This window comes from Protomyctophum parallelum (genome assembly GCF_964188405.1).
Source record: "Protomyctophum parallelum genome assembly, chromosome: 15".
Lineage (NCBI taxonomy): Eukaryota > Metazoa > Chordata > Actinopteri > Myctophiformes > Myctophidae > Protomyctophum > Protomyctophum parallelum.
The window spans coordinates 22409332-22432197 of NC_139710.1; the positions used below are offsets into that span (position 1 = coordinate 22409332).

General features: G+C 41.7%; 1 protein-coding gene across 3 annotated transcripts in view; it reads left to right on the forward strand.

Moving 5' to 3' along the window:
• Positions 1 to 1174: 1174 nt before the first annotated feature.
• Positions 1175 to 22866, forward strand: part of slc20a2 (solute carrier family 20 member 2) — a 58160-nt gene continuing 36468 nt past the window's right edge. For 2 of the 3 annotated variants that reach the window (XM_083784573.1, XM_083784574.1), the window contains exon 1: positions 1175 to 1385. The gene's annotated coding sequence lies outside the window, so the exon portion shown is untranslated. The remainder of the gene's footprint in view (positions 1386 to 22866) is intronic. The other variant, XM_083784572.1, reaches the window with a different exon arrangement.

The window sequence follows — 22866 nt, forward strand, 5'->3', positions numbered from 1 at the left end:
AAGCTTGTAGACATGTTATTTTTTTAATTTATCAATGCATGAAGTGGTTAAATGATTGCTACCTTAACTGTGGAGTGTGGACGCCTGGAACCCCCCAAGGACCGCTGGGGGTTCCCGGACCCCACTTTAGCATGTGATGGCTTTTGCTACAGTCTACACTTGACAAAACTTTCAAACCTCTTAAACATTTCCAGACTTGGTTGACCATGTCTTAAACGAATGGACTGAAATGTGCTTAGATGGGCTGTACAGGGACAATGGTGGTCTTTTTTGAAGAATACAGGCAGGGAAAGGTTGAAAATGTCTGCGATTGAATGATCTTTCGGCTGGTTTGCACACACACCTTTGGGGGACCTGACTGGTAATATATCTGGGCCAGATGCCTTGTGTGGATTAATCCTAGCCTGGCTAATAAGCCAGACCGAATCAGCCGTTGGCAAAAAAACATATTGTGATTTGAGTCTGGGTTATTAGCCAGGCTAGATTAATCCCCTGTTGAAGGATTTACAGTGTAAATCCTTGTGTACATTTTACACAGTCTGCTCTAGATGTTTCCAATGGGCAGGGGTCCTCCTGGTACATGTACAGTACAATCCAGATACAGTGTCCAGTTGATCTGGAAGAGAATGATCTGCAGACACTAGTTCCACCACATTTTGTATTTCTTGTAATCTGTAATGCTGTTCCTGGTGTTGACTCAATGTACTGTAGTCTAATTGGCCCTGGGCTGTAGCCTAGCCTATGCCTTTCGTCAAAAACAACATTTTATGTCTTTATATTTATATTGGGGCAAACAGGGCTTAATCACAAATAGACAGTATCTGCCTTGTATGTGGTTCTGAAGCTTGTAGAAAAGGCCAACTGACTGCACAAATGTTCTTGTTTTAGGCAGGACATATTGAAGATTATCAGGTAACAGTTACGAATGAAGTTCTGACAGTCCAGTTTAGCGACGAAAATGTAGGCCTATACTTTTCCTCATTTTGGAAGAAAATGTAAAAATAAAATAAAAATAAATAAAGATAATATTATGTGTGTTTTAACAAACCGTTAAGTTAAAACTAGTAAGAATTAGTATAAACTTGGACTTATATTGAAGTCCACTGACCGGAAGTCAAATGTTTACTTCAGCCCACTTGACGATGTGGGCTTCCAGTTTGTATGATTGTATCCTGTGGGTTGACGCTGGTGAATCGTTCGAGGCGAGGCGAGCTCTCTGGAGGGGAGTGTTGGAATCCTCTTGACATTTTCGACAGACCCATTCAAGTCCACGAGGCGACGACCACGGGAAGGAAGCGTTCCGACGTGAAGCCAGGCAGTGTTGTGAGCGTGGGCACACGGAGGGAGCGACGGGCACGTTTTCTGCTTTCCAAATTTCACTGGTGGTAAGTGAAAGCCTTTAACCATTTCCCTCGGCGAGAAAATATTAATTTATGTACTCCGTCGCTTGGCAAAAGGAACGGATCTACAAGCTAATATGCGAATGCGACGCTTCGTCGTCAGACAGCTGGTAGATCTGCTCTTTTTTTGACAAGCGACACCGTCGTACTGCAGCTCTGTACACAGTGTACAGTGAATTAAGAATCACAGCGGACAACATGCGTCAACATACATGCAACATGGTTTACGCTGCGCTGCGCACATCAAAGTAACGTGCCCACAATGATGGCAATTTGATGTGAAACAATGTTGCGACGAGTGCTCATACATACACACACACACCCACACGAGTGACACGACACATTAATACACACAGTCACACACGACAGCGTCGTGTTTTACACGTGCGTGACTAGTAGTGGGAATGTGGGATACATTTGTCCCCCGGGTGACCCACCATTCTGAATGGTTTGTTGTCATCTTGTCCTTACTATGTCCTTAGTTACGAGCCAGCGCTTGAGCGACCATTGGGGGGGGGGGGGTTACAATGATGGCCGCGTAAGAATACCGAAAAATCACGCGAGTCCATTTCTGTTTGCGTCCGATTACTCCGATATTCTGTAGTAGCCTAGCAGACGGAGTCGACGGACTGGGCCTGCGCAGTGGTACACAGCACGACCACCCATCACACAATGTGCCTCAGTTCATCACCCATCATGTCTGTGTTAACTAAAGCAGTGGTTCCCAAAGTGGGGTCCTTGATGGAGTTCCAGGGGGTCCCCAGCTAAAAGGATAGTTTGGAACCAAATGGACCCGTTAGGGTTAACATTGATTTTACAATATAAATTGGGGTCTCAGAGATATAAATGGCATTAAATGGGGGTTCGTAGTCAAACTGGGGGTCCTTGAAATTAAACTGGTGGAGAAATTTGAGAATCACTGCTACAGCAGCCGTAAAAATCTTCTTATGGGGGTCCCTGGCATATCTTTTCAAACGGGGGTCCGTGGGCTGATCAGTGTCAATTTGGGGGTCCTTGACATGAAAAAGTTTTGGAACCACTGAACTAAAGACCCCCAGGGAGGGCTTTAAAAATGTCCAGAGTAGACTGTGGGCATAACTCCCGCCATTGTCACAATATTGAGTACTTGGTAGTAGTTATATTAAGTACCACATTAATACCAAAATACCCAGCATACCAAAATTCTTAAAATCTATAAACTTTTAATAGCCTTTAATTATAGCAAAAAAGGAAGCCAGAGTCTCCATAATATGGAGACTCTAGAGACTCTAGAGATACTATATTATAGTATACATCTGCAGAATTTACTAGACAAACGGACACAGTGGGGAAGTTGGGTTAATTATTAAGCTACCTATTATGATAAGAAATGGAAGAACACGAAGGTCTTTAACTGCTATGTACAGTATTTAATTTTATTTCCATCATATTGTATGAGTTTTTGTATAATAGCTATTATAGGGCCCAAGTACAGAATAGGACTCGGGATGTCTGTCTAGTCTCGCCAAACAAAGGCTATATAGATATGACATGCTTATTAAGATAAGATAAGCAATCTAAATACTTCCGTCTTTTAATCAACCTTTTATGCTTTGATTGCCCCAGAACGGGGATCAATCTCTTGATTCTCTTCGCATTCTGTATATATTACCTACATAATTACTTGAGGGAGACATTATATAACCTGACTAGTGTTGCCGTTGGCATTCTATTCATCAGTTCTGCAGTTTGGGTTATCACAGGAGAAGCTCACTGAGCCATGTATGTGGGGTAACGCAATGGAACTCTTGCCTTAACAAGCAGGTTTTAGAAGTAATTAAATGTATTGGGATTAGCGTGCATGTCATCTCAATATTTTAGAATTATTTACACACATGCACGACTTGTAGGAACTAAAAACAAACCGGACTGTACAGTAGTTATTGCATGGATTAAAGTTCTCAGTCGAAAATAGCCGATCTACAAGCTCACAACGCTGTAGGCTTGTAGATTGGCTATTTTCGGTTATCAGTTATTTTCATCAGAAGCATCTTCCATAAACATGAATGGGACTCTCAGATATTTTATAAAAGCAATGGTTCAAGCTTCAATCTGTGATTTCTTCATGTGGTTGGCTGTATGTAGAACAGCAGCAACATGGGTTTAGAATATTGCCTCATTTTACAACGTAAGTGTGTTAATTGTTTAGGACAAAACAGGCTCCTTTCGCGCCGTTTCACAAATCACAGATTAGGTCCTGGCCTAACAAAATAGTTAAATCATAAGATTGTATTTTGCTTTTATTCCATTCCATAGTCATTGAGAAAAACATGCATTGTATGCAGTTGTTTGCTTTGGTGTAACACATGACAGACAGAACCTGTTTGCGTCCAGCAAGACACTCTTGTGATGCTACTATGTCTGAGCACAGAAAAATGTGACAAAATATTTCTTTTGTTTCTTCCTATTTTGCGTTTGGTTGTACCGATTCATTTTAGCTTTTGACTGTACTTTGACCTGTCCCTACTGACTTGTAATCTCTCTGAAAAACAATCAAGTTGGAATGATTCACTGCAAATTACTAGTTCTGTGGTGACAGGGTGCAGTCACGACTTAGCCCACACTGTCAACACAAGTCACATTTTTATGCTTGCTGTCCCATAAAACCGAACACTTTGTCATAATAAACAGAGACACCATAGTTAAGCAGCAGTTACAAGTCCAGCCCCTCACTTTTGTAGTAGTGTGATTAAGCTATTTGTGTGCTGGGGTGGAGGGACATTTTATATGCATGATGTATGTGTACATTGTGTAATGTTTTCACGTTAAACAAGATGCAGAGAATGCAGAGTCAGACTAGTCTTGATGGGTGTGCGCCTGTGCGTGTTGTCTGTTGAGGACACGTGTGTCCGCTGTTGACAGTTCCTCCAGTTTCTGCCATAGCCCCTCCCTCCCAGTGAGTACAGGCCTATGCTAATTTCACCTGAGGCCTCACAGTGTGACAAAAAATAACGTCTATTGTGAACAGGCTAGTTACACAGCCCTATTATACAGGCCCTTCTTACAAGTTGTCTCTCTTTTCCTCTTCCTACAATCATTTTATGCTATTTTTCCAGGCCTAACTAATCAGATCTAGTCTCAGTGAAGCCAGTGTAACAAAAAAGGGTTTCAAAATGACACCTTAAAAAGCGTTGTGCAGATAGTGATTTAAGTCTTGGCTAATGAATACTGTGCTAAACTCTCAGCCTCAGGTGTTTTGCTCGATTAGGTCATTGTGTTGTCAATTGACAGTTTTCATGAAGTGAAACCTCAACTGATGCTTTCCAACAAGTGCGATGGAATGCCTGCATTTCTGTTTGGGCACAGCTGCACATACACAACATTTCCTATGCAGTGCCACATGGCATCCAATTAGAATTGTTTTGATGACTGCTCAAAACAGGAGCTGTCCTAAACCACCAGGATCTGTATTGCTTTGGGCCAGCTTTGCTTTAGGTCTGAACAGGCAACTTTGAGCTCTGTTACAAGAAAATTGGACATTTGCACTTAAGGAACTTTAATCAGACATTTATCCTCCCTAAAAAATATTACACCCGTTAAACTTTTGGCCTGCTATGAGTCAGTACAGTGGACATTAATAATGATTTTAAGTATCCCCATCAGAAGTAAGTGACTCGTGTTGGAAAGACACAGCAAATCGATTTCTTGTTACGCTCAAAGCACCTTATATTGACCAAATGGTTCAATGGTCAGATGTTGCAAGCATAAGCTTGATGTGCCCCTTTTCACTCCTGAACTCATTTCATTTCAACTTTCCAAAAATGTTTTGTTCATTTACTCATTTTATCGTCCACCCAGGCTTTTGTGAACAGTACACCCCGGACAGTTTTTAAATTGCTCAATTTTGTATTTTGACATACATTTTAGAAGCCTATACAAACCCATTGTACCTTGAAACTCCATTTTAATCCTGATAAGATTCATTGAAAACACCCGTCCTGGGTTTGTGTGACTGATATTGTCCTTCTAATACGTGAGGGTCCGTGTTTATTTTAATTACTTTTTTCATTTATTTATTTCCCCCCAAAAAATATAAAAATTAAGTAGAAGTAATTAAAAAAAACGAAGATAAAATACTAAATCAAGCAACTTAAACGCTCTGGGATGTTCACAAAAGTGAAATATCCCTTTAAAATAAAGAAACCAGGCCATGTGGATTAAAATGCCTAAATTGTAATTTAGAGGTGGACATAGTTGAGCTGCAGCACCCTCTGGTGGACACATTTCCAGACAGATTGATATACAGACAGTGTCTGGCTCATCATTATGTTGTTTTCCAGTCACTGTTTAGTGGTGGCTCAGCTAATAACCATAAGATGGAGGATGAATATGCTCAACACCTAGAAGCAAAAATGACCTTGATCTTGCTGATGTAGAAAAAATAAAGAAGCCAATATGGAAACGCACTAGAGCCTGTACTGGTTTCCATGACGGTAGCTAGGGCCCCTGTGCAGGCTGGCCTGTCTGCCAGTGGGTGTGTCTGTCTCTCTGTGGGAGGCAGGGCAGTTTGGCACCAGGGTTGGCAGTGCCACAGTCGGAACAGTCTGTCGCCGATCGGCCCACCTCACCCTCGGAACACAATCACACTGTTGTCTGAGGCCCTCTCCGCCATGGCAACATCACATGATAGGTCACAGACGGACAGCAGGGATCTTCATGCTTGTGTTTGTGTGTGTGTGTGTGAGTGAGTGAAACTGTTTCTCATGTCTGCTCCGTCCAGAGTTCCTTAATCCATGTTTTTGCTGCAAACCCGAGCTATGTTGATTATCACATTCCCACACACAGATCTTGTGTTTAACCACCAATCTGTCAGTCAAGAATTGAGGCAAACAGAATGGAGCAAACAAATGGAATGTAAAGAGAGGAGTGGAAGGTTTAAAGGCATCCCTTTTGAGTGATTCTAGGTGTTGTAGTTACCGTGCCATGATGTAGGCTTAGGCTAACTAATATTGGCAAATATATAATAATAATAGCTCAAATTTATATAGCGCTTTTCTAAATACCCAAAGCGCTTTACATAAGAAGTTAAGAACACTAGGAAAAGACTTTATTAGGAAAAAAAACAAAGCAAAACATAGCAGATACAACAACAGTACAAGGTTAAAAAGATAAAAGGATAAACAAGGGAAGGGGGGGACATCTTAACCAGACCTCAGCTGGGGAAAGCTATCCTGAAGAGGTGGGTTTTGAGTGAGGTTTTGAATGAGAGGAGAGAGGGACCAGCTCTGAGATGGTTGGGGAGTTCATTCCAGCGTTTGGGGGCCTAAACGTAGAAGGAACGTAAGAGGAGCCAGGTTATTGAGAGCTTTGTAGGTGGTGAGCAGGATTTTGTAGTGAATTCTTTGTTTGACGGGGAGCCAGTGTAGGTCGTGGAGGACGGGTGTAATGTGGTCTCTGGAGCGTATTCCGGGGGAGCAGGCGGGCAGCTGAGTGTTGTACATTACATACATGTTGTAGTTTGTTGAGGACTTTGGAGGTGGTGCCGTTGAGGATGTTGTTGCATCTATATATCTTAAGTAGGTACTCCGTAGATAAAATAAAAAAAATGTTTTAATCTTGCGTGGGGAAAAAACAATAACTGGTGATTCTGTCTTGGAAGCACATTTGCGAAAGAACATTTACATTTTTATTTCCAAATAACCCTGAGTTGAGTTTGTTCACGTTCATTTGTGTGCTAAAAGTCGGAATATTAATGACTTGCATTTGCATTATCATGTGTAGATCTTTTTTTTTGCTGTGCCGTTGAGAGGAGAGTGCAAACTGTGCTTTGCCTGCTGTTGACATACATTATATTCGTTTTAATAGCCATCTGTTGTCTGTGATTGACGTATACATACTTTTATATCGCTTTATATGGATCTGAAACGGCACCTTTTTAAAAACCAACTTTTAGCCCTGAGCCGGTTGCCAGGCAACGCCATGCTCACCGCCACAGGCCCTGCATGCACGGAACGTGCTCGCGCATGCGTAGACTACGGTTATAATTACGATCTAGACGGGCCCGCCCCAAAGTTATTAGTGCAGCCACGCCCTGCAGCCGGCGAAAACTAGAGTTCTCAACAGGCCCGAAGATTAAGGCCCTACCTGGGCCCTCATCAAACCCTGTACACTCAAGAGAATGTCCCCGCTGCCACCCTTGGATCTCCATATACTGTATGGAGCTGACCTGTTCTGACATTCAATATGTTGATCTGACCTCATCAAACCCTGTACACTCAAGACATGCTCCTTACAGTATATGGCCAGTACAGAATTTATTCCATGTTGATCTGACCCCCCATGCCAAAGCGCCAGCGCTCGCCCAGCAGTAAGTAAGTTAAGACCTCCATAATATTATGGTCAATGCCTGTGTGAAAAGTCGGAGGGATTAGTGCAGCCAGTGAGGAGCTGCGACAGTGTTTCAGACATTCATTCATTCATTCATTCATTCATTCAGACAGACATTCATTTATTCAGACAGACAGACATTGAGTGAATTATAGTATGATGATGATGCCTTCTTATAATGAAAAGCATATCCACAAACGGTGTAATCGGATCCCGGTACTGAATGCATTGCGTTCTCTACATTAATTATGGATATCGGCCTTCCAGTTATCCAAAAAACAAATTTTAGACGACCTCTAGTTATCACTCTCTGCCTCTCTCTCTCTTTGTCTCTCACACTATCTCTCACTGTCGACTAGATTGCTTTAGGGAGAGACTTTGCCTTTTGCCTCTTAATATTATTGACTCATTATTCTGCTTTGACCTGGGGTTGCATTGGGGTTTTGGAAAATTCCTGAGGGCAAAGTGCTAAGCGAAAGACTGAGAGGCACGGTGAGCTTTTGGGATCATCCACTCAGACCATTGAAATTGTGTCTCTGTTAGTTTGTGTTGGGGGGAAACAAAACCACCCTGCTGCCAACTGTAAATCTCCCCCTATAAGGACCTACAAAATGTACATCTTTTTGTTCGTAGGGAGAGAATAGCAAATCAGTGCACATCAGATAAGCCTGTTTCTTCTGTGATTAAACATGCAGGCAACTATAGGAGTGCTGCTAACTGGATAAGGATTTGTTAAGCATGTATACAATTTTATCTTATCATTTATAGTACCAACCATATTTTATGATTAATTTATTGTTTGATTTTAAGTTGTTAAGCATGTTAGTTTGTAACATTGTTTAAAAAGGTGCTATATAAATAATAATAATAATGATTATTATTATTGAATTGTTAAGAATGGTGTGCTATGTATGTGCATGCACATAATCATGTTTACACATGTTTACACCCTTGTCGACAAGGGTGGGTATTCTCAAAGATTAGCAGAAGGTGGGATGCCCTTTTTGCCCTTTGTTATTGACAAAGGTGGGAAGAAGTGTTTCTAAGCTAGTGTAGGTTGGGTTGTTTGAACAGGTGTGTGTGCACGTGTGCTTGTAGATCTCATGTCACAGCACCATGCAGCATGGGACTGAAGGGTGTGTGAAGAGTCTGTGATGAATGAAGATCCCATGGAGTTTTGCGTAGGACAATAGGTGTTCACTCTACGGGTGGCGTTTTGTCTGGGAGTGTGTGAAAGGGGCTGGGTTCCATGTAAGGACGAGCAACTGGCTGGTTACTAGTCACTGGACAGCCTCATGTGACACTGCTATTTCTAGCCCAATCATTCCACATCCCCTCGGCCTTTAGCAACAGAGAGAGTGGTGGATATGCGACACCTCACAGGAGGGGATTGTGGGTTGTCACTCAGGGAATGTATCTAGTGGGGTCTGACAGTACTAGCAGGTAGCGGGGGGGTGATCAAGAAGCTATTATAGGAATATAAGGGTGCATTGGCAGTTTGGCACTGCCCTCACAATTCAATTACATTACGATTCACCAGGATTCAATTCTACTATGCATTGCAACTTAAGGCATCACACTTTTCTATATTACTGTACAACAATACAATACAATCAGTCGGATATACTGAACAACATGTTGTATTTAGAATTATATTATATACAGTATTATAATTATATATTATATACAGGTATAATTATATTTAGGCATCGATTATGTCATATTGCTGCATTGCACGGCCGAATCGGCTGATCGCCTTTCACTTCATACTATTCATTCTCTACCGCGGATTGTCCGGTCAGACTTTAGTGAGTTGAACAGCCTATGGATTTATTTATTCATTCAAATTTGATTCTATGTGGTGAGGCCACATTTTTGCTTCTTACAGTGCTCATGAGGGTCAGTTTTGACCAGTTTTTTGTTCATAGCATGACAAACTATTTTGTCATATAAACTATTATAACTCAGACAATTGGAGCCTTTTCTTGGCTAGAGCAGGGTGCAAGCCAGGCGGGAATGACAACGTTTCAATGTGATCGTCAGTTATATCTTTGTCAGGTCATAGCTGACGTAGTTGTAACTGACATCGAAACATTTAATCAGGGCTTAAAATGTAAAGATTCTGGGAACTATGTTTTGCTGACTTGTGGAATAAGGCTGTTTTCTCACCATTTCTGAAATTGGACCTGATGACACACCACGGTTGTACTGTAACCATACTCCAATCATAACTACAGTCAGTGCTGTCATCAAACCATGAATACGTCTATATAACACTATTGGCAGCCATCTTTGTTTTCAATGACCATCCGATGAGCTTTGTTTTAGACCAATTTTACATTCCGTTTTAATCTTCCACTGGTATATTTTTCACAATTGCTATTCAAAACCACAGACCTTGGGGAAATGATGGGGCAAGTGTAGAATAAACATGTCTCATATACCCAACAAGAGGTAATATTCCAGGGCAAATGCCAGGCAAAGAAGTTCTGGAAGCCAATCATTCTATTTATTTTAAAATCCCCAGGCTACCAGGCACTGACCAGGTGTTGACATCCTCATAGAACTTGCCACGTGTTCACAGGGTGACAGTGCACGACCACGCACACTCACAGAGCTTGAGAGGCGGGTCTGAGCTAAAGTCAACAAAATGTACATTGACACAAACTGATCTTTTCTGACCTTCAAATACAACACCATTCATCTAGCCTACATCAAAAAATAATACATAATACCATTATCTGCCAATGACGTATGGAAGAAGCATATTAGATAGTGCCACAAATTACAATTCCCTAAATCCAGAATTTAGATTTTAACACTCAACGTGTTAAACACCCCCCCCCCCCCATTCACGAGTTACACAAGTTAATTGATTGCAGCTCTTGTGTTGTGATCGCTACTTTGGATTCTTTTTCAACACTACGACAAGCGATTACACCGTTTTTAAAGCGGTTTTCATGAAAAGGAACAATGATGTCGGCGTGGTCGTTTTTCAAAAGTTAGTGAAATCCAGGCAGTGAACGTGGCATTGCGATGTAATTAATTCCGCAGTCAAACTAATCGCACCAATGTAGTGGCTGCCATGTAGTGGCTCTACTTTAACTGCAAATCAAAGTATTTGATCTATTCATATATTTAGTTTTTGCTGATTTTCCTGACACCCACTATTGGATAACTAAATGCCACGAACGATGACCAATTTAGTTGAACTGGAAGTCCAGATGACCTGTATATGATTGTATGTTCAACAGTTGAAGTTGGGTTGTAATTTTTTTTCTTTAAGATTTGTTTTGGGGCTTTTTGATGCCTTATTGATTGGACAGTAGACTAACAGGAAATGGGAAACTCGTGACATGCTGTCAGGCTGGCATTGCAGCCTAGGGTGACGATTGGTTGTCATTTAACAAACTCCCTTTAGTTCTGCTAAATAAAGCATGGAATGCTTTAGTTGCTAGACCCTGCAAACTGGGATAGAGCCCCTCAGGGCACTTGGTGCCAAATGTGGCTGAATAATAAAAGACTAATAATTCATACTCTGTCGTGTGACGTGTGCAGAGCCTAAAATAGCAGATCTACAAGCCGCTTGTGTGAGCTACATTGGCTATTTTGGGCGCGGGACACTGTCATACGACTACATTATAAATCAGGCTTACGGCCCTGTGAGGAGAAGGGGGCTGCACCCCTATGTGATTCTTCTGCCGTGGCACCATGCTGTTGTGACTGGAAGTGATGGGTGGAAAACTCATAATGAAATGATTTGGTCTCACGCGATTAAAGATGACTTGCTTGTAAAACTCCCCGTCCCTTCGCAGCAGTACCCGGAACACAAGCAGACCACCTGTCACAGTGGGTTTCCCTCAGAGCGCAGCATGCTGCCACAGCAGCACTTGGGACACTATAGTCTCAACAACGATGCTGTGATTGAAATGGATGTCCATAATGTCTGCTTCAAGCATACCTCTTAATGCAAAGTAGTCAGTGGACACTATTTTATATCAATTTATCAAAGTTGTCTTTCATTTTCATAGACTACTTTACACCTGGAAAATCAAACGTCTTGTTCATGCTGAGAAAACTTGCACAGATCTATTTAATGCCTAGACTGTTTTAAAGCCCCCTTTGACAAATCTGAATGGTTCCAATCTGAGAGCCTCTGCAATAGTCCATTCATAGACTTAAGTGCCATCTAGAGTGAAGAACATTTATATATTAACATTTTTAGCAGCATTTTAGTCCAAGATCCCCATTTGTTCTTAATATCCCTTCTCTTAAAGATGCCCGCGTGTGTGTGTGTGTGTGTGTGTGTAATGTATGTGTATATATACTGTATAAGAAGTAATGAAACCCCCTCACGCATTAAGACAAAATGCAAAAAAGGTTTAATAAAAAAGACAAAACAGGAAATCCTCATAAAGAAAGTAACAAAGTGGAAAAACATGTAGGCCTACAGTGGGGAGAAAGGTGTTAAGGGAGCTCGCACTTAATTTACAGGGGCCAGCTTCGAATTGCAGTCTTCCGTAGGTGCTCTTTGAGAGTCAAGGGATTCACATGTCTTAATGGCTGTTGGTAGGACGTTCTACATTTTAGTGGCATAGGAGCAAAATTAATTTATTTTAATCCCTTCTTGTTTGAGCCGAATCTGGGTTGCACGTGGTTTGTTCGTTGACATAAAGGAAGTATTTAGACGGGTACATAGGTATCTTTTTGTTAACCAGAGTTAGGGGTGGGGGCGATATGGACAAAAGTTTTATCACGATATTATTTCAAGCTTATCACGATACACGATATTATCACGATATTTTCGTGCGCGGTTTTTTATGGTTATTTTTCAAGTTACTTAACAGTACAAGGTAACAAAAATTTAAGAAATACCATTTAGACTGTATTTAGACATTTAAATACCATGAGAAACTCCTCATCGGTACGTGCACGAGCACACACACACCCCACACTATTATAATGTAGCTGTCAGCAGAAACCGCTTGTCGTAATTTTTTTATATTTTATGTCTTGCAAATGTATGCTCTACCATACTATAGCATCACACAAAAGCAACAGAAATAGCAGATCCGCAAGCTCTGCTTATCGTCTCTGTCGGTGGAAATCCCATATGTCCAAAACTGTTAAGGATTCAAATTCAAAAAGGGCTAAAGTAGCAGATCTACAAGCTCAAATCATGTCACTTCACTCACACATCTCGTGCTTGTGGATCTTCTACTTTTGGTGCTTTTGTGTGACGCTGTATCAGTGATGTAAATAGATTTTCAATGTAATGGGTCCCGGGATGCACAGGTGGTCATTCAAATGAGTCCCACATTTTTTTTATGAGTCCCATTTGGCCTTTAGTGTGGTCAACTTTTTGAGGGCACAAGGCCAAGTGCCAGGGCATGAAGGCCATCAATTAAAACAATGATTTTAAGTCCCCGGTTATCATTATTTTAGCTTAAAGGTTAAGGATGATTACATTTTTTTTAATTTAAAGGCGAACATTGGTTCAGAACAGTGCTTCTTAAATAAATAATCACAGCTTTAAATAACAAAATATAAGTAGCTACTGTTGTAAAATATTGTAAACATGTCTGTAACATGGGGTCCCAGTGCAGAGATGAAAATCACAATGAAAAGGCCTGGGACCCTGTCACCCTGGGCTAATTCATATACATTTAATTTGGGGGTCCTTGAAATTCCTGAAGAAGTCCTTGAAATGCCTGAAGAAGGTCAGTAGACCGAAAGCTTGCCAAAAATAAATTGATTGTGCACAGATCTGAGTGTGCGGAGCTTCCCTTAATTTTTTTCTCTTATTCCCTTTGTGGCTCCAGCACCTCTCTAAAGTTTTTTTCAGCGGATGAGCGGTGGTTCCTTTTCTATTGGGGTCCTTGAAATTAAAAGGGCTGAGGATCACTGGATTAAATTGAGTTAATTCACAGAAAATACAATGACAGACAGCCTACATTCATTTGTATAGCCCTATGTTTCTGTTCTGCCTCGTCTGTTTTTGTTCTGATATTGTCACAACTGTGATTGATATGTTCCTTGTTTTTACCTTCTAACTTTGTTTCTTAAGGTGCTTTATAAATAACATTTAATTTTACATACTTACATAACTTTTGAATGAGGGCTTGGTTTAGAAAAGATTATTTTGTGCTAAAGTAATATTGAATAACATGTAGATGTTAAGGCTAAACTGGCATATGGCATTGTGGGGGTGCAGGACTGAGGACTCTGGAGATAAGTCAAGTGTAAAAAGCATTTTGTACACTTGCTTATGAATATTTACCACGTTATGTCCGCATTGATACAGAAATTAATTATTATTAAGCGAGCGACGCGTGTACAGTGAGCGGCGCGCGCTCTGGTGCTTGGCTACTAGCTTGGCTACTTGGCTACTAGCCGTGGCCAGCCTAACGCCAGGGCTCCACCGGGCGCGTTGCGTCTCCGTCGTGTGCGTCAACAAACGAACCGGTTCAATTTTAATGGTGACCCCTTCATTGATTAAAAGGGGAACATTCTGTGACGGTGACGGAGACGCGATGCTGACGCGCCCGGTGGAGCCCCGGTGTAATACGGACAATTTACTCTGTGAACTAACGTAGCAGACGATAGCTTGGTAAATGGTGGAGGAGACGTCCTGCAGTCTATGCTGTTGCGTGGTGTTGTTTCGTGAGTTTATATCCATGAAGACGAGTCACGTTGGTCTTAACACACAGGCTCTGTCTGTGTGACAGACGTGGAGTTCTTTTTGGGAACTATAACACGTCGCCCTTCCTCGACATGTTGAGCTGTTTACTACATGAGGCTACAGCTCAGCGCAATGCTGTTTCCCCCTCTGCCTAGAAGAAAGGGGGCGGGGACTTTGGGAGTGCTGAGAACTCAACAGAGTTATAAGCAAACCACGTCGTCCATTGGGGTGCCGTAGCAACGTGTGGTTTAATAGCTTGTAGATCTTTTATTTTTTGAACGAAACCGTCGTACTGCAGAAGTAAAAATTACGGCATAGAACTGCATATATAGTGTGCATTCACTGTCTGATGCAGCACATTTATCGTGATGGAAACGATAACTCTAAAAAGCCATATCGTGGAGACGTTGTGGACGATAATTATCGCCATATCGTCCACCCCTAACCAGAGTTGTTGCTGTGTTTGTAAAGAGGTAAGTAGTTGGCCACATCAAGCTTGTCTGTGATGAGAGTGTCGTTCGATTTTATGTTGTTGGCAAACCTTGTTTTCAGTTTCTGGCTGCAGCCTAGTTGGTTGTTGAGTAGCTTCCAGAGCTCCCGAGGATTGTTTTTGTTTTCCTCTGTTTTATCATTGATAAAGTTTCTTTTTGCAGATTTTGTCATGGCAATTACAATTTAGTTGGTTTCGTTTTTAGGTTTTTAGGTTGCCCAGCTGAGCTTGGTGATCACTGTCGAAGCGCTTGGCAAGCTTTGACTTGCATTTTAGAAATTCAGAGCATTTCTTGTCTCTGGCTTTCATTGCAGTCAGTCTGTCCGGATGTATCCATGGCTCCGAGTGGGTTTTGACCCTGATGGTTCTCAAGGGGAGCCATGTTGTTTAGTACTGATGCAAATTCAGTGATTCTTCGACTAGTGAGCTCCTGAGCTCATCGGACCAATCAGACACTCCAGTTCAAGGTTAAAGGCCTCGCTAGAGTAGGTTTTGAGGTTCCTAGATATGACTGTTTTGTGACAGCCGGTCTTTAGTTTGAGTTTTTTGCGGGTACAGAATATTATAAAATGATCGCTAAGCCTGCATGCAATAATGCCTTTCTTGGATTGTGGATATGTCCAAGGTCAGAATGAGCTCAATGATAGTTTGAGTAGACTCACACACCCTTGTGGGTTGGGTAATTCGCTGACTAACACCGTACAGATCACAAAACCTGCTGCATGCATCTTACATGTTTTCCCCATTATACCCCTGCTTTTTAATTCATTCATTGTTATACGAACATTTGTATGAACATTTCTGAAATATCTTTCCTGGAGGGAAGATCTGAAATATCTTATCCCGGAGGAAAGGTAACCTCATTTCCTGTGGTGAGGACACGCATTGCCAAATTCCTCTGATACTGTTACAATATTTTTGTTTTCATTAGTGACCAATGTTTTTTCCGTAGATTTTTAATAACTATGGCTGTGAGCAATGCCAAGACTTCAGTGGCTGAACACCCACTGTTGCAGTGGGTGGGTATTTGGCAAAGTGGGCAGCCTTGCCTTGACGTTGAGCAAACCATACCCATACCTAAAACCTAACTCTCTGTAACCTTACTTAATGTGATGGAATCTGTCTTACCACAGTGAAAAAGCAACATTCTTGGCGGTCCAGCAGTTGATGTGTTTTAAAGCAGTAATCAGGAACCGTTTCAGTGAATAAAACATTATTTTGACAATATAACTAGCACATCTGCAGTGGTTGGAGCTAGGTGGTCTCCCTGCTCTTAGACCCTGTGGCCGTGGTCGGGTAAGAACACTAATGGTTATAAAGTGGTATTGCTTGAAGCTCAAAGCACAATATCTTAACTGCCCAAGCAGTTCATTCAGTCTTCGCTCATTGGTAGACATTTTGTCTTAGAAGACTGACTGAGATTGTTTGGGCTGCAGATACACTGACATTTGTATATCTGTCACCACACAGCCCTCCCCAATATCCACTGAACACACAAGTTCCAATTTCCATTCAAAATAAAGGTCCTCAAGCCACAAATGTTACCCGTTGTGTCAGGCCAGCTTGTGTTCTAATATATTCCAAATTGTTCAGTAAAGAGTTGTTTGATTCTTGTCTGTGCCTGAATGTCGGCTTCCACCTGCTGCAACATCCCCACTACACTCATTGAGGATGAGATACAATACGAAATATTATGGATCACAAGTGTCCTGACTTGATGAGTAACATCTGTGGCTTGTACTTTATATATTATATTTTGAATTAGACTGGAGTAGTAGGACCGTTAACCTATTAAGACCTGAGGCCGATTCTACAAATGCCTTCTTAATCATGTTAAAAAACGGCAGCTATTCTATATCTGCTCATTTTGAATATCCAACACAAATCTAAAATGACACGGATGCTTTCCCAGTTTTAACGGGTGGAGTGTGCAGTGGATGTTTGGGTGGTCTACCAAGACTGACGGGGAGATACAAATGTTAGAACAGTGCATGTGTGTGTGTGTACTGTATATAGACATAGGGATATAGGTTGGGACATTGCTGTTCCTTGGAGTGGTTGCACCATTCAAAAATGGGGATATATATAGGAGGGGAAAGGAACTGGTTGGAATAACGTGTTCCTTCCACGCGCTACGTCCAACCAGGGAAACTCCCCCCTGTCAGGTGTAAAGGAGTAACTTGGACACTCAGGCATGAAGGAAGCATGAGTTCAAGTCCGTTGCTCTCCCCTTGTCCCCCATATATCGGGACTAGGTTGGTGGAGGGTGTGTAGAGCCCAGGATCACATTAGATGATTGACACAGGGGTGAAAAACGGGTTACCAAATCGTGGGATAAAACATATATTAAAAAAAAATAGAAAATGGGGATATATACTGTGTGTGTGTGTGTGTGTGTGTGTGTGTGTGTGTGTGTGTGTGTGTGTGTGTGTGTGTGTGTGTGTGTGTGTGTGTGTGTGTGTGTGTGTGTGTGTGTGTGTGTGTGTGTGTGTGTGTGTGTGTGTGTGTGTGTGTGTGTGCTGAATTTGAACTTTAGAGAAAAACTTAACCATTCATTCACATAACCACAGTTTTGCGGTAATGCAGTCATTTTCCCAACCCTACTTATACCTTAACATTAACAGTGGTTTACATGGTTAACCCCCAAAAATCCCACATCCCAGCCCTACTTGTGTTTACTTTAAGTGTTACCATATTTTTGTATTAACAAGAATAATTCCCTTGTGGAAATTGGAAACAAACGTAGGATGACAGACTCTTAAAGGACCAATGAAAGAATTTGGGTGTGGAATCATTCCTAAACTAAAATTATGTAATTGGTTGGGGGCTCACACAGAATGCTTGACAGATTGTCGATACGGCCCAATGGCTGAATCCACCAGTTCTAGCTGAGGGCTGAATATTCACTTCCTTTAAGATCTTAAATGTATCTTGAAGATGTCATATCTTTCCACTGTATGCAAATTAAATTGACTTAGATGGGATAAGTTATTAGTTGGTTTCTTGACTTGGCAGGTCTTACTCTTTAAAAACCAAAGTGCTCTCACAATGTTATATTATTTATAAGAAATACAGCCACCCTTGTTACAGTGTGATTTAATGAGTCGCAATTGCAAGCTCTTGTAGTTGTCGTGTGAAATTCCCTCCTATATTGTGACTGCTCTAATCAGTCCCTCTGTGGACCTTTAGCCACAGCTAATGCTAGCTGCCACATTTTTGAGCATTAATCTGCATTTTCACCTAGAATAACAGTCTCAAGGTAATCCGCTGACTCAGTGACTCGTAGGCATAATCCGACAGGCCTCACCCCTCTATTGAGCGACGTGTGCACTATGGGCAGCAAGCTCGTGGACAGTGTTAAGCCTGTGTGTGAGTGTGTACTGTATGTGCCTCAGATGGTTTTCTTGCCCTGGCATTCCAGCAAAGTGGTGGTCGCATACATAGGCTCCCATATTACCATTGTCCCCCAATAGGGGTGCACAACAGCAACCCTAATCAAAGGCAGTCCGTAATGCTGTTAGCCGGTCATGTGCTAGAATCCAGGATTAGGAACGGGAGCGGGCCGCTAGATCCAGCTTAGATAGCTTTCTCATTCTCTATTTCACTCACTAACTCAAGCCACACAAATACTCAAACACACATAACATGTAATCACAGAGATGTTCCCTTTATTGTGGTTCAACTGAAACAAATCCATGCATTGTCTCACACAAACTAAACATCTTAACCACCACAGTGAACCAATGAATCACCTCTCTATCAGGAAATGCCAAACTACAATTAATTGTCCCACAACTTCTCTTTTCACCCTCATTCTCATCGACTCTGTGGCTTGTTTTGTTTTTAATGCACTCTCCAATAACTGCACCCACATTACCCAATAAATGATTATGGTGAGGCCAGCCAACCCACCAGATTAATGCTATCCAGAATGGCGAAACGGAGGTAGGGATATTTGAGGGTCCTTTTCCAGTACTTTTGTTAACATTAACCCTTGTGTGTGTCCCTATTTTGGGCAAGTTTAAAAATAATTACTGTGATCCAGTACGTAGCTTGGCTGTTTTAGCCATTTGTCATACAATTAATAATTATATGGGGCATAATTGGTTAAAAAAGTAGACTGTTGTATAGTTGTATATACATGTATAGTTGTATACATGTACGTCTTTAAATGTTCTGATGAATTGAAAATGGGGCCGGGGACCCTGATTTAATGTAAACAAGTCTTTTCCTGGTTTTATTCTCTTATCAGTTTTTGTATTGACCTGTACTTTCGTTTGAAATTTCTTTTCACAGTTTGTAGAATGGGTGCAGTTCAATCAATCAACTCACTTACATGTCCACGTCCAATCTTTCAACTTGACTAACTAGATGAAAGTTTTTCCCCATCCTCAATCAATACATTATCATTATTTAAAACTGACACATAGCATGCCATGGAGTATCAGGGCAAGAATGTGCCCAAGACGAAAGAGAGCAAATGCTACTTGCAAAACACTCCATACAAACACATATTTTCTACAATCTACGGAATGCAATGCACTCATTTCTTTGGTTTCAGTCACCCTGTATTATCTACTGGCATGACCAAATCTTGAAATCTATGGGGATGACACAAAAACCTGAACATCACTAAGGTTATGGGATTAAGCTATGCTAAAGCAAAGTTACAAGTGTCTGTATTTTCTTTATCCATCATTGTCTCCACCTGGCCGAAAGCATGGGGAGAGTATGTTTTGCACTCCGTCTGTGTGTCCGTCCGTTTCCAGCTAATCTCCGGCACCGTTAACATGGCCAATGCCAAACTTTGCACACACACTCCCTGGATGCCAACGACCAACCTCTGCCCCAAATGTTCCACAACGGCCTGTTGTAGCGTTACCATGAGGCTGATTTTCACATTTTTACCTATAAATGCACCGATCTGCGTGAAACGTTGCCTTTTATAGTGCCACCAAGAGGCCATCCATCCATCTTCAACTGCTTATCCGTAGTCAAGTTGTGGGGGCAACAGCTCCACCAGAGTGTTCCAGACGTCCCTCTCCATAGCAACAGGCCACCAGGAGGGCGACTTTTGTAAACACTTTTTTTATTTTATATTACTCCTCCAGAGTCTGTCCAAAAAACCCTGACACCTGATTTTTGCTAAACACATACCGGTATTTGGAACAAAATTCTTCAAATCATCCAATTGCCATCAAAGGCGTAAGAAAAATGGCACCCTTTTCACATTGGCCTTTATAGCGTCACCAGGAGGCCATAATAACTTGATCTGGCCTGGAGACCTGTGCCCCGACGGGCACTTTTTCTAGTTCATAAACGAAAAGCCCACCAATGTTTCACAAATGGCCCTGCTGGCCCAGCTGTATCGGGTCTGTCCTAGTCTTGTTGGCATCATTGGATGTTTTTTGCCAGTGGTTTTTTATCAGAATTCCCGATCTCATATGTATACTTACTGATTATCACCTGTTTCTGATTAATAACCCTATAAATAAGTACACTATTTGGGAATAATCTACCTACCACACACATCCACAAATGCACGTCACATGTACCCGTTTCCCAAGACACTTCAATAGATGTCCACGCCACTGTCATACCAATACGTACACGTTGTTTTATTGACACGTCGACACTTCTGGAAGGAGCTGAAAGCTTGCCAATTTCACCTGAAACCAGAGAGAGATGACCTTAAGAGTATTAATTAGTAGTATTTAAATATAATGCTTACCTAACAACACCTAAATGCCAGAGGGGGTTCAATAGTTTGTTGTTGTTGTAATGTGGCTTCTTTGTTTGCAACTTTGCATTAGCTAAAGGCTCATTCATAGTCTGGATTTTCGGTGGTGAGGTGACCACCGCTCCGGTGGTGAGCTGACCACCGGAGCTGAAATAACGTTGAGCGGTGGTGAGTAAAAACAGAAAGAAGGGCTGGAGCGGTGGCGATGGTTTGCTCTTCACCACGGCTCGTGACGTCATGTTGTATTTCGGTGGTCACCTAACCACCGAAAATCCAGACTATGTATGAGCCTTAAGCCACTATAGGGACATTCAAACAAAAATAGCCTTTTACTGATGATTGGGTATGATGACTGGCTGATGAAGGAACACTTGCTTGAGGTGACAGAAATAGGTTATTTTGTATTCATTGTCTGGTCTACTGACTAGTATCCTTTTTTAAAGGTAGTGTAAGTGATTTTGTTTTAATTCTTTAAAGATTTTTATTGATAGTATGCCGTATATAGACGGGGAATGGGGACAGAGAGATGGCGAGTGACATGCAGAAAAGGTCATCGGGATTCAAACATGCATCACGTTGGCATTGGAACCTAAGTGCCCAGACGGCTTAGGCCAGGCCAAAAAAACCCTCTATAGTCTATATTCTGATACTTGAGTGAGGCAAATTGTTGACTTCCCTGCCTAATCTTTTATCACAGATAATTTGACTTCAAGGCAGCCGCAGGTCTCTTCTAGGTAAAAACACAATGCCATAAGGATTGTCTGGGAAGTTGTATTGTCCTAATTGAATTGGAGCTAAGTTCCAGTTTTGTGTCTTGTGTTCCAGCTTTTACTTTCTGGTAATTCATTTTATTTCTATAATGAGAAGAGAGTTCTAATAAGTTTATCTTTTTTATTCTCTCTGCAAATGAAATGCCTACATTAGTAAACAAATTAGTAACAGTCACCCAAATTCAATTTACAGTATTTGTTGATTTTCTGCATGCTTGAATAAAATAGACCTTTGACTGAATTGAAGCCATCGATCAGGAATCAGTAATGTAAAGCCTGTGTGAAGGATTTATAAGGCTCACTGCCTGATAAGCTGACTTAGTGCAGCAGGTCAGGCTCGTGGCTGGAGATGACAGGATACTAGAACGTATGAGAGGGTTTATGGAAATGGCGTGCATCTGCCTATTCATGCATAGTGTGTCTTTATAAAGCCCGCTTATACTTGCTTGCGTATAAGGTCCCAATGAATCACAATGTGACACGTTGTGAGCTTGTAGATCTATTCCCCGTGCACAACACCGCATGCAGCGAAATATAACAAACCCTTATAAACTGTGAGCAACACATTAGTGCTGAGTGACATGCTCTTTGAACACTGTTGTCATTCTTCAGGGACCCCCTTCCTGTGTGTGTGTGTGTGTGTGTGTGTGTGTGTGTGTGTGTGTGTGTGTGTGTGTGTGTGTGTGTGTGTGTGTGTGTGTGTGTGTGTGTGTGTGTGTGTGTGTGTGTGTGTGTGTGTGTGTGTGTGTGTGTGTGTGTGTGTGTGTGTGTGTGTGTGTGTGTGTGTGTGTGTGTGTGTGTGTGTGTGTGTGTGTGTGTGCACTCGTTCTAGGAGACAGTGCCCCCCTGCTGTGTAAAATAGTTGGAAGCAGCAGGTGCAGTTGACGCAGATAGGATTTTTTGCAGGCATGGCAGGGAGAGAGAGGGGCGAAAGGGCGAGAGAGTGAAAGAAAACAGGAGAAAGCCACAGGCATTCAACAAATGCAATCTGAGACCTCTGTCCATTGTGATTTGTGAATTTTCAAATCCCCCCCCCCCTTCTCAGAATCAAGTGTGAGCCTCCGTAATGCACCTATGAGTGAGTTATTGTTAAAAGTGTGTTTGTCTTAAGACCTGACACGAGAATTTGCGGAATTTGTGAGGTAGAATGTGGTGTTAGCTTTCCATACGTTTTGGAGGGGGGGGGAGGTATACTGTTGACTGTTCCAGTTTATTTATTTTAATTTTAATTTTGCATCGTACGCACGCAAATGCATAATGTTTAACCACATCTGTGGTTTTGCATCAAAAACTTTCTTTCTAATGTTACCTTTTTGTTTATCCAACTCATTTGGGAAAAGCTCATTCTGTGTTATAGCAAGTCAATAATACTGCAGCATAGTCCTCTACCCGTGGCTAAAGCACCGTTGCCTGTTGTT